The sequence below is a fragment of the Haliotis cracherodii genome, unplaced genomic scaffold (assembly GCF_022045235.1).
Source record: "Haliotis cracherodii isolate W230 unplaced genomic scaffold, xgHalCrac1.p SCAF_12, whole genome shotgun sequence".
In the NCBI taxonomy this organism is placed as follows: Eukaryota; Metazoa; Mollusca; class Gastropoda; order Lepetellida; family Haliotidae; genus Haliotis; species Haliotis cracherodii.
Genome location: NW_027266267.1, coordinates 32,414,324 through 32,428,417, shown reverse-complemented (window position 1 = coordinate 32,428,417; position 14,094 = coordinate 32,414,324). Strand labels below are relative to the sequence as shown.

Here is a 14,094-nt window from a genome sequence, read left to right as displayed (position 1 = left end):
CTCCACGCCCTGCTACACTGACAAGGTAAGGATGTCATCTGTGGGATGACTCCACGCCCTGCTACACTGACAAGGTAAGGATGTCATCTGTAGGATGACACAGGCAAGGTAATCAAATCAAGGGCAACACCTCTTACAACCTTTGAGAAACCAGAACAGAGAAGAGTCCCTGAAGCCTCCTGGCCTTGAAATCGAGACAACGAAAACGGGGATTGTGGCTCCAAAATGGCTACAGACCATGAACCATACCTTGATGACCAACTAATCTGACAGAACATCTCTGACCAATAACCAGACCTGATTGAGAATGTCATTACACCCTGATGATGATGCTCACACTGTTGTCCTCCACATGACCTGATACAGGCGTAGTTGCCTGGCCACCACTGTAACATTGCTTACCAACACTTGATCCCATTCCTGACATATCTCCCACACAACCCATATATGAATAGCAGAAAATCATTGGTAGGTGTATGCATGCCGCCAAAGTGTTGACACAACATCACAATGGGTCTCTCTAGACTATTCCTCCTCGACACATCGAAGACTTTAACATTCTGGCATATCACACAGCATGTTATCACAGGGCAAGGACATCTCTAACTTTGAATTACTCAAGTCAACATCGATATTTCACAGAGTCTTTCTTGACAAGTCCCATGGTTACTATTAAAGATGACAGCAGGCTTACTGCTAAAATTGCAGTCCCCAAACCCCGATCTGGAAATACACTCACCTTCCCATGGCTGTCGAGGGATTCAGTGTAATTACCAGGGCAAAGGACTACACAGCAACAAAGACACACATTCCCTTCACTTGTACACTATTGCGCAATAAATCCAATAAATTTGAGATGATTCACTCCTTTCAAACTGCTGCCATCATAAATATATCTTTACAGCAATAACAGCAATAACAGCAACAAACCACTGTCATCACAGGCATATTTTTACTTTAATGACCACACCTCGGGACGAGCTGCATATTTGTGTAAAACATGTATTAAAAAAAATGAAATATGCAGACAAATCAAACTCTAGAGTATCAAATACACAACAAAAACTATAAACATGACACTGAAATAAACCTAATGTGTATATTACAACTGATGATTTTGTATAAGCCGATCGCGAAAATTCACTTACCGACAGTTACATTCGAAAAAAACTCAATTCTTATAGATTCTAATTGAAAAGCACATCATTCCTAGTCAATGTACCTTAAATAGTCTCTGATTGGTGATAAAAAAACAGCCCCTTTCTTTCAATATTAGGTTTTGCAAACAGAAATGGCTCAATTAACAGGGAATTGGGATACTATACAATTGGGATACAATGACATGAATCAACCAAGTCAGCAAGCCTGGCCAGGTGAGCTACATGCCTTATCAAGGTGAGCTACATGCCTTATCAATCAACATAAAGATGGCGTTGCATCATTCCAGGCTATTGTGGACATCAATAACTCCCTCACGGACATGATCTTACCTATGTCAAAACCTCACACCCTAACACCTCGTCTGATAAGTGCTTGTAATCTCCTGGGCTTGTCAAATATATTTACAGTAATCCGCAGCATGATTCCATTCCACAACTGTAATCTCCACATACCAAACTTGCCTAATTGTATGTTTTATATCCGCAATACATAATTGGAGATCATGCAGTACATGTCTAAATTATCTAACAGTATTTAACAATATTTTACGTAAATAAACCTACCCAACACACATACACCCTGTACAACACTAGAGGTGAATTGAAACATCGGTGCACCTGTGCATCGTGAGTTTTCATGTGATGATTTTTTCTGTATCGATATTGCTGAAATATATTACTCACTAATCGTTTAATGACCCGTGGCGTTTTTTGTGAGTCAGGTGTATCATAATGTGTTGTAATAACCGGTTCATGTTCACTACTAAAAAATGCCCCAACAAACATTTGTCCACAGCTAGCTTTTCCTTTTGAAACTACTCTGAGCATCTATTGTCAAGAAGTTTCCTTGCGATTTGACCTAAACAGGACTATCGTGATATGTATCGTATCATGATCCATGTATCGCATTGTGACATTGCTGTATCGTTTCACCCCTATCAAACACACATACCGTATTTTCTTGAGTATAGTGCGCACCCATGTATAATGCGCACCCCCCTCTAGCGGGTTCAATATTTTGGAAAAAAAAAGAAATTTTAATATTATGCGCAGAAAAAATTTACACCGTACCCTTTCAGCGAAGTCCGGCAAACGAACGGGTGCTGAGAAACTTCGTCAGTACAAATTCGAAATTTGAGATAAAAAATCACCAGACATGTTTACTTACCGTTTAAATAGTATTTATTGTTCTGCTAGGCATTGTTTTATATCTAGGGATTAAGATTACCTTGTGTATTTTCTCGTAAACTAAGCCGGAAACAGCAATCAGCTGTACACACGTTTTTTTGGAATCGACCGGTGATTCGGTCAAGACACACCCAATGATATAACTTTATCGGATTTTTAATGCAAGGATCGGCAACAATTGTATCTGAAACTATTTTATTTATCAGGAATAATATATTCCATTATTTTCTTAATTATATGCAGCCTTTACTAAATATATTTAAAATAATAATAACCCTAAGCGAAGCAGCTGATCGCTATTCCCGGGTATTATTTTTTACATGGAACATGTCTGACCAGTCACCGTCAAAGCTCACGCGCACGTGATCACGTGAGCGCGAGAATTTCATGTTGACATAGAAAACAAAAACAAATATGACTTTTAACGAGTCAAAGTATGTCATTTATGATATATGTATCCATTCTCTGTCAACTAAAGTTCGTTTCAAGGTGTCAATAGCGGTATTCTGACCGTGGTTGCTGTTAATAACGGTGAGTTGTGCGATCTTCCGATCGCTTCACACACGATTTCGCCGAAATTAATAAAAACAATATTATAAGGAATTTTGAATAAAATTAATGAAGTGAGTTACAAACATAAGTCCAGAAATACAAAGAACACATTTTACAGACAGACAGTGTAATTACATAATTATTTTGCGTACTTTAGTATGGATTTGTTGACATGGTATTTCCGGTGTTACGTGCTCACGGTAATGTCTTTCCATGGGGGAAAAAAACATCCAAACTCATAATTCGTGTATAATGCGCACCCCCTTCTACACAGCTGTGTTTTTTGGAAAAAAGGTGCGCACTATACTCAAGAAAATACGGTACACCCCATTCATCACTCACACTACACACATTCAGCCCACACTACACACATACAACACACACACTACACACATTCAGCCCACACTACACACATACAACACACACACTACACACATTCAGCCCACACTACACACACACTACACACATTCAGCCCACACTACACACATACAACACACACACTACACACATACAACACACACACTACACACACACTACACACACACTACACACATTCAGCCCACACTACACACATACAACACACACACTACACACATACAACACACACACTACACACACACTACACACACACTACACACATTCAGCCCACACTACACACATACAACACACACACTACACACATACAACACACACACTACACACATACAACACACACACTACACACATTCAGCCCACACTACACACATACAACACACACACTACACACATTCAGCCCACACTACACACATACAACACACACACTACACACATTCAGCCCACACTACACACATACAACACACACACTACACACATTCAGCCCACACTCCACACTACACACATACAACACACACACTACACACATTCAGCCCACACTACACACACACTACACACATTCAGCCCACACTACACACATACAACACACACACTACACACATTCAGCCCACACTACACACATACAACACACACACTACACACATTCAGCCCACACTACACACATACAACACACACACTACACACATTCAGCCCACACTCCACACTACACACATACAACACACACACTACACACATTCAGCCCACACTACACACACACTACACACATTCAGCCCACACTACACACATACAACACACACACTACACACATTCAGCCCACACTACACACATACAACACACACACTACACACATTCAGCCCACACTACACACATACAACACACACACTACACACATTCAGCCCACACTCCACACTACACACATACAACACACACACTACACACATTCAGCCCACACTACACACACACTACACACATTCAGCCCACACTCCACACTACACACATACAACACTCACACTACACACATTCAACACACACACTACACACATACAACACACACACTACACACATTCAGCCCACACTCCACACTACACACATACAACACACACACTACACACATTCAACGCACATCGAACTACCACCACCAACACCCCTCAATCATCCCACCGTCCCACCACGACAAATAAGAGACCTGATACTGGTCTAGTTATCTCCCTTTTCCCCTGGGGGTGGGGCCGACTGGACAGCATATCGTTATCTGCCCCAAGGGCTCCAGTGACAAGCAGATTACCGCCACATTGCTACGACAATGAGTGGCCATTCCAATAAATACATCCATTGCAGCACTGATGGTGTGGTGTGCCGTTCCTGACGACTGATATAATGCAGAGCATGTGAGGACGTATTAGTCACTGACCGATGCTTTAACTGACCGACTGATCGCGACTGTGGCCGTCAGCAGTATGGGCACAGTGCTGTAGCCTCACAGACTATCAACCGATGCTCTGGAGCCATGGCAAGAATTCAAACTTCATCACAACTTTACCATTTGTGGCAGGTTTTGTGTGATGGGAGACCGATTATATGACAGTTTAATAAACAAATTCATCACAGAAAAACAATCAATGAAGTTTAAATGAATATCATTTCGAAAGTTTCTTTGCAAGACATGCTTCTATCTTACATTTAACTAATCATTTCAGATATTTGTTTACAGTTTGGTAATGAAATATATCTGTTTTTGTTCATGCTCTTTGATGTCGCTTCAGGTTACGTGTTATGATCAAAAGTATTCAAGTTACAACTGTTGTTATACAAACAGCTAATTCTAATTTCAGAATAGATTTTGTCCAGGTATTAATGAATGAACATTTATTTCAGTGTATCCAAGTTTGTTATTTCACATTCTCAGAATCAACCATATCCAATGACTTGAGAACCTTCAACAAAGGAATTTGAAAATCACATTTAAGTACAGAAGGAAATATTACCAGCTAATAATCTCTAATACCATCCATCTTTAATACCAGCAATTCTCCTCGTATCCACACTGTATTGGTACTATGTGCCAAATTGCTTCGTAAATTGAACCACAATGTAATTATGTTAATTATTATATGAATAATTATTTACACATCATTAAATTTCACCATGACAACCTTTCATGGTGATGAGAAAGGTCAACGAATCAACGGTAAAGGTCATTTTCTCCACTAACCAAATCCCCTGCACAGAAACATATACATTTCTTACATATAAATCGGACAAGTTCAACTAAATGTAATACCCTCATTATTATTTAAACATATAATATTTATGTCTTCTTTAATATGAATATACAGGAAACATAATTTTAGAGGATTCATTTTTTTTTCGTTTCTATATTTACCTTTGATTAATATGGAAATATTTTTAAGAGTCATAAATTTTACATCATTCTTGAAATTTATTAGTTCTTAAAGTATATGAATATATCATAAAACATTACAAAAGGATCCCATAATATTTAGTACTCTCGACTGTTTTTAACACGAGTTGTTAAATAAAATAAAATAAAATAGTCCTCCAACTTTGAAAATGAATGTTTACTGATGTTCAAATCAGAACAGCCCTTGCAGCGGCAGATCAGACATATGTTGGAGACAGAGTTTTGACAGCATTAACGTTGTGTTATTGAGAAGAATTGTTATCTTAACAATCTCTTCCTGCAGCCTATCATTCTAATGTCAGGTGCTTCACTGGCTGGCACACTGTTAATGTTTCAGGTTGCTTCAGAAATACCATTAGTTCAATCTAAATACAAAGCCAGGCACTTCTGTTTGCAGTCCTCAGGTGCAAACATTTAAAAAGACCACATTACAGAAAAACAATATTTTAAAAAAAATATAACCTTTCATCTGAGAAAATAAAATTGCACGATGTCAGTATCATCATATCAATTATTTCATTTAATTTTACATACATATTTTAGATGAATGCGTTAATGTTTCAATCAGATTTTTTATATGAATTCATATAAATTGGGTAAGTTTCATTTTTCTTTATCCTTAGGAACTACGTGCGTCAATAGATCTAAAGATAGGAAATCCGTTTGCTACCATTGATATTGTTACAAGTTTCACATTGAAATAGAGGAATAAGAGGTTGTTCGCATATCATTCCACATGTCTTGTCGTTTCCACAACGTCTTGGTAGTATCAGTCTCCAGCTTGCCGCTACACCAACGATTCCCGACTTCCAGGAACCGCGTCGCAGAGACAGATCTACAATACTAGAGTGACGCCTTGGAAATTGGGAAAATGAACTGATATGGGCCTGGGAAGTAAATCTATACCCAACCCCACCATAATGGAACAGTTAACTACCTCTGACCACCGGTCAGATAAAAGGGAACGACCGACAGCCGTTGCATAACCCAATATAGCTCCCGTAAATCCCCGGTCGCGAGCTTGGCGCGAGCTATGGCTCGGCACGTGGGCTCACTTCTACAGCCTGTGAAAGCGTTCAGTTAGCCAAGCTTTCGGTAAATACCGCGGTCAGGGGTATGCTAAAATAACAGAATATCTCTCGCGGCCGTGTTTGATTAAATATGGACGAGCATGCCGTTCTAAATCTTTCCTTAGTGCTGTATCCAAACCTTGTGATAAAGGTGATGCGTTACGTGGAGACTTGGAAGGCTAAAAGCCTCGCACCACACCGTCTGACGGGTAAATCCTTTTATAAACATGGAACCACAAAGCCAAGGAATGATAAAACATGGTCAAATATAACCCATGGCTAGCTTTTATGATAAGTAACACGTTGACTTACCTTCTTCGGAAAGATTTCACAAGATACTCCGTAAACACCACACGTAATTCCTCAAGACTCTGAGATCTGCTGTCAATGTTATTCAGCCGCGTTCCGATTTGAGCGGTTCATCACTCGAAGAACAGAGGTAATTTAAAATCCGTTTGCAATATCACAAGCCCTTGTGATGCACTGAATCTTCTTCTCTCGCAAGAATCCGGGAATTGTTTAGGATCACATTTTCTGAAATGAGGAAAATATATCCGGATGAAAATCCGTGGCGTGACTAAACGAACATTGCTGGAAATTCAGCGATAAGCCCCCGATTCTCGAACCACTATCCACAAACAACACAAATCCGTGTATATAATGAGTGTTGAATGCTAGTCGCACAAATTCCCATACATACACAACACTTTTGCGTAAATAACCTGTGCCAATACGCATAAAATGGAAGGAGCGATACACACAAGCGGTATGACAACACGGGCCTTCCTCGTGGGGAGAAACAGTCTAAGCAAGATTGACAGTCGCTCCGCCCCCTTTCAGAAGCGCAACGGATGAGTGAGCAATGATATCCAATAGACAGTGTCTCTGCTCGTTGCTATGGGTGACAAGCATTCGCTGCACGCGCAGCCAAGTCTTTGAAGTCAGCCGATTCATCATCCTGTACAGTGCGGATTCGAGCAGATACTCCCGAATACCTAACAGAGAATTAATGAAAAACCCAGTTAGCAGATAAAAGCGGTGCACACTTAATCCACCGCTCGGCGAGGTTTGCGTACAATGCCGATAGGACTGTGTTACATAGACTTGGATATATTTTCCCAGCGTGTCTTTATGTGAAGGGATGTCGTTCCATTATGCAGATTATGGTGGACTTAATGCCATACCTTTGTGTGTATGATATGAATATAGCGCGTCGGTAGTACTTAAATAGTATGAGTCATTGTTTATAAATATTAGCATTGATCGCAGGTGTTTTATCAAATCTCAATTCATCTGGAGACAGTTATTTGAGGCAGGTGTTGTCCTTGTCGATTTTTTTTTGTATTGTTTTTCTTTGTGTATCAATATGTTTGAACATTTTGTGTAAAGGACGGATAAATGGAGTGTTTACGGGAAATTACTTCGCTTCTTATTCATAACTTGTTTTTACTCAACAGTGACTTTTATAACTTATGTCAGAGTTGTATTTTCGGTCATTTTGTAATTTTTTAATAAAAGATCCGGAATGTTTCCTAATAATTTAGTTGTTATTTTTCGCATACTCTTAGGACAGATGGGGTTACAACCAATATTTTTTTTAATTAGTATCGTTTCGGAATTGCCCAGATGGATCCTCTGAAATAGGTCAAATTACAAGTTTCTAGTAGGCAGTCACAAAGGTACTAATACCCTATGGATCTCACTGATGTATCTGTAACTTGGGGAAACGGGCTGCGCACACTTCGGTTAAATGTATGCGCGTGAACAATACTTTTTTACTGCTTGTACCATTTTTAACCCTGGCGTTTCTTTGTATTGAGATAACTTCCCAGGGTCTCTTTATCATTGGGATTTTTCGACATTGTTCTTGAAGTATAATTAAGGGGTTACTGATAGACAGTTAAAAATCACCGAAAAGTTTTGTTTTTTTCATAAATTCATTTTGGTAGTTGTTATTTATTTTAGTGACACTGTCGAATGCACATTCCCAAGAGCTTTCCACATATCTATAACACATGGTATGGTTTCCAAAAGAGGTCACGTGACCAGCATCTAATACATAAGGGTCGTAAATTACGTTTGAACCCGGTTGGAGTGCAGAGAATATAACATTTATTGTCAAGGGGCGGTGGGGTAGCCTTGTTGTTAAACCGTTCGTTCGTCACGCCGACGACCCGGGTTTGATTCCCCAAATGGGCACATTGTGTGAAGCCCATTTCTGGTGTCCCTCGCCATGCCATGCTTGAATATTGCCGAAAGCGGCGTAAAACAATACCCTCTCGCTCACTTCTTTCTTAAACTGCTGTTGTGATATGAAATCACGTTTAACTGGACCCAAACAATTATGTTTTAGTGTTTCCGTTCCACTGCTAAATACATGTTAAGTTAGTATACGTTGATACATAAAACGCTCGATCGCAGCTGTCAAGGACATTTTCCCAAGCATTTAACGCAAACAGTGCAAACTATTGATAGATGTTTTGACAGTAAAATTCATCTCTTTTTGTGTGTTTATTCAAGTCAAAAAGGCCACTGGCCCACAGGACATACATTGTCAATATTAAAACAAAATAGGTAGTTACAATATACACGAGAGGATTAAAACAATATATATACATAACAACAAGCAATTATTGATGAAGTGTAGGATATAGTTTTAAAGGGAAATATATGTATTTACTTACATTTAACAGCGTTTGAGGGCATTTGGAATTAATTAGCTTTACAAATGTTGTAACAGAAGGATAATTGTAATTGTAAAGATTCCCAGAGTTGAGTAAAACTCAACAATATAGGAAAAGCTACAATCCAGACTTCAGGTTGTTATTTTGATGGTGACGTATAAATGTAGTTCGTTACTAGGAAACTCATTTAACCCGGACGCCAACTCTCTGGATAAAAGGGGTTCGACTGTAACACCATTTTCATATTATGTTTGATTCCGACGACATCGTACACGCGACAGTCAATGGAATTGTTGAACATAAAAATCAATGTTATCAAGGGAATTATAGGTGTCGTTTTCTTGAAACGCGGCTATTAGTGACGTCACAGCTTATGCGAAAGTTATCTTTTTGTAAAAGAACGCGGAAATCAATGACGTCATAGTAGACAAAAAATGAATGTTCACTTAAAGCGAGCACGGAAATGAAGGACGTCACGGATACTAACAGATGCAAAGTACCTTTGATCAACTACAGATATGAAACTTGAAAGATGGAAGAAGGGTCTCCACAAGCATCAGGGTTAAACTACCGGCTATTTTATTTCGTGCTACCTGTAATTCCAATAACGAAATATTTTCACCACACAGCGGTGAAATCTGATTTTAAGGGACGCGAAGAGAAGTTCCTCCCCACAGGAAGTAGCCTATGAGAGACCATGGTCGATGCCGATTCCAGGACAAAACGTTCGTTGATATTCGGCTTGAATGGTCCGGGTTCTTCAGTGTGATAATAAGGTCTTGTAAAAGGCGCTACACCGCATCTGTAACTTTCGCATCCAAACGGATGGTGAATGTGATATACCCTGAGGCTTTACAATTTGGAGTGAGTGAGTGAGTTTGGTTTTACGCCGCTTTTAGCAATATTCCAGCAATATCACGGCGGGATTACAATTTGGAAAGTGCCACCCAAGTGCTTTGCTACTCCGGACAATCCTGATGATGTTTATGGAAACCATCTGTCCGGATTGATAAGGGTTAACTGTATGTTGTTCATTGTCAGGCGACAAGGTATCAAATCTGTGCCTTGAACATCAACACAGACACTGCTATTTGTGCTTTGGAATTGCATGACGAAATGTCCCTCAACTTTATCAAGGCTGCCCAGAAAACAGACGCAACACGCTTTCTCACTCGGCGTTTCTGTCTCCAACTAAGGTCCATGCACATATCATTGAATATGGCCTGTATCTTTTTCAGTTTGGGAGAAGTCAAAAGGATCTTAATGACTAAAACACGGGATGTTTTAGTGATATTATTTAAAGAGCGGTATTCCATAGTCTTATTTTGGTGAACAGTAGTCTGAACCATTATTTTTCCCGTCCGCCCAGCTCTTTCTGTAATGCAAAAGCCCTAAATGAAGCAAGTCTTGATCGTCCTCAGGTTCTGAATCTCCCACCTCACTTGGGTTCCTTTTCAATTTAAATGGAGTTATCTGATTCTGACAAAGTTTTATATAACCAGAGTCTAGTGAAACAGCTGTGCCGTTTGAATGTGTGTTGACTCACATGGTAGGGTTGGACTGGAGTTATCGAACCTTGCCATGGAAAGGAGTACCAAGTTACGTGGCTAATCCATCTTTGAGTCGGGGTCCGAACCTTATTGGTTGGAAACGTCTTCTCTTGGTTTGGTATTAGGCGCCTCAAATAAGACCTTTTGCAACAGAAAGAGTAGAACTGTCTATAAAGTCAATAATCCCCATTGACTGGTCTCCTGTCTATCTGTACAAGCGCACAGTTAACAAGCCATTGGCTGGTTTCCTGCTATATTTTACAAGCGCACATTGGCACCATGTAATAAGCACCATTGACTGGTTCTCTGTCTATCTGTACAAGCGCACATTGGCACCATTTAATAAGCGCCATTGACTGGTCTCCTGTCCACCTGTACAAGCGCGCAGTGGCCCCAGTTCATAAGCTCCATTGACTGGTTCCCTGTCTATCTGTTCAAGCGTCGCTGGAACCAGTTAATAAGCTCCGGCATTCCTACCTCGTGAAGTCCCTTCTGTTAAACTGTCATGTATATTTCAATATGTGTCATTTCCAGATGGTTATGAGCGCTATTGCTGTAATATGAACCCACTGACATAACATATGGCCGGCTTTGTCAATTCTCAGAAGTAGCCTACCAGATGTTATTACTTCAGTTACATTGTAGATATTACCTATATGGCAGATGAATGTCGTTACTTCAGCGTTGCGTAAAGTACGTTCAAAATGCATAGTCGAGAAAACAATGTTCGTAAATAATCGCGATAGTGCCCCATAAACAACCAAGCCCTGTCCCGAAACTGGGCCTCTGTCTACATAAGGATTGTGCAAACCGCGCTTCAATCACACAGGGAAATACTTAACTTTAACTGGTAACCGTGTTGGAATGCGCAGATAACATGCGATGAGCCCTGTTTATACTTACTATGGTGCAGGGGCTGCAATCTTAACGCTAAGTGGATCGTGACTCCCATATACTTCGACATAGACTTACGACAGTCGTAGCGGTACGATCGCTCTTTGGAACCGGTCCATGAACCATATTGTTCTGTTCTGTAAGTCCTGTGTCGTGTTCTGGTTCACGGAGTCGTTCTACCATGACAAGAGAAACAGCAGGGAATCAAACTTCCTTTTTGTTATAATTATGGATTCTGAGAAAAGACACGTGGCAGTTTACTATGCGCCAAGTACAAAACCATTGAATTTAATCCTCGATGGCATTCGATGGCACTTCTCGTGTCACTCCGAGGCAAGCAAGTTACAGGAAGGGGCGGGCGGTGTCGAATACTTTGATGGTTCCGCATAAGCACGCACGCCACTCCTTTTCCTTCGCAAATCATTCGTGACCACTTGCGTGAGACCATAATATATGTCTCTGGTTCAAGGCTGTATTTGCGTTGCATCATCTTTATTAAGTTCAGATTTGAAAGCAACGAGTTATCGCAGTTTTAGCTTTACGAATCTCACGTTGAACCATACATATTCTAGATCACCCAGACAACGTCAATACTGTTACGAATGGTCATTCGAAATGAAACCTTCATCTCGACCATCACGCCCACTATTCAGTATCGGTCTCGCTTTTCCCGATCATATAACCTGACCTTGTGTTTATTTGTAGGTCACTAGGAGCAATGCGCTGATATGCAAGTTTAATCATTGTTTACATCTGTGCACATGTACAAATAAATGCTGTTGTCATATCTAGGTATACAGTATGCTGTATACGCCAAGAGTTGGCTATCGCTCGTGTTGTAAATGTTATGTTTTAAACATGGAGCTGAGATACAATCGCAAGATGGAGTGTTCTTATTACGTACAGATGTCGGAGACAGCCGTGATGCACCGTGCCCTCGCCAGCTGGAACACATACGGCAGGACATGGGCGTGTATGCTAAATATGCATACGTCTATTTGTTTGAACCTAGTTCGTTGACTTATCAGCTTTTTTAAAGAAGCATTAAAGTCTGTTTCTGTATATACCTGGATATAAGATACACCTCAAACGATCTAGGGTTGGTTCTCAAAGCCGCGCTTGCAGTCGATGTGTTAAATACAGACGAGTTGCAGTCTTAGCCGTGCGATCATTGCGTGGATACCGTTCGTAATTTACCATGCACCCTTGCACGAATCGATGGTAGTCCTACGACTTTGCTAGGTTCGATCTGCGTTACGTTTAAGGGTGTTACGACAACGTAGCGCTGCGAATATTTGTAAAAGTAAGACTGTAGAGGCTGTTGTTGCACTGCAAATGTGTTTACGAGAGTCGAACACGGCGAATATGCGTAAGGTACTGGAGTTACGACGGTCGTTGCACTGTGAGTGTGTTTTAGGTTAGGGGTTTACGACAACGTAACACTGGGAATATGTTGAGGTCAGGGGGTTACGACAACGTACCTCTGCGAATACGTGTAAGGGTCAGGGAGTGACAGTCATGTGCGTACGGTTATTGACAGCCTCAGCGCCGCGGGACGTTGTACACCAATTCTACCCCGAACACATTAAATCAAAAGGTCGTGCATGCAGTAACGGGTGTTTACCCCGGTTGTAAATACAAGCAATTTAACAAAATATGTTTTGATATCATTAAACCTGCAACGGAAACTATCGAATTTGCCATTAAAGGGCCGTACTCTGTGTGGATTAAGTACAACGTTTGGAACAAATCAATATCAGAACAAGCATAGTTTCGACACGATACGATGTGTAACAATCTTGCATCGGAAGATCGACCAATCCTCACATCACACTGGCAACACATGCGCAGGCTCAGTCCCGCTTGGCCAACAGAGCGATAAGCTTCACAATTAGAAAGAAAATATGTCGCACATTCGCGAAAAGGATTTTTCAAGCGTTTAATTTTCTAACCAGCTGCCTCGCACCCCAAGTAGACAGATAGTTGGATTAATTACCCGCAACTTACACCTAACAAAAGATGCTGGTCACCTCGGGCTTTCTAAAATCGTAAAAACACATTTTTCACGCAAATAGTCCCCTTTAAAAGACATTTACTGTGCTGAGCGAATGGGTATAGTAACAAATGATTTGTTCTGTGGCATTATCCAGTCGTAGAGAAACAGTATAGGTGAGGGGGAAAACGAACAGGGCGGGACTCCCT

At 40.5% G+C, this 14,094-nt stretch overlaps 1 protein-coding gene across 6 annotated transcripts in view; it reads right to left on the bottom strand.

Annotated features, from left to right (window-relative positions):
• The window catches only part of LOC139458355 (roundabout homolog 2-like), a 471,546-nt gene that overhangs the window by 282,203 nt on the left and 175,249 nt on the right, over positions 1-14,094 (bottom strand). For 4 of the 6 annotated variants that reach the window (XM_071239764.1, XM_071239761.1, XM_071239762.1 and 1 more), the window contains exon 1: positions 7,077-7,541. The gene's annotated coding sequence lies outside the window, so the exon portion shown is untranslated. Of the gene's footprint in view, positions 1-7,076; positions 7,542-14,094 lie in introns of those variants that run through there. The other 2 variants (XM_071239757.1, XM_071239758.1) reach the window with 1 other exon arrangement.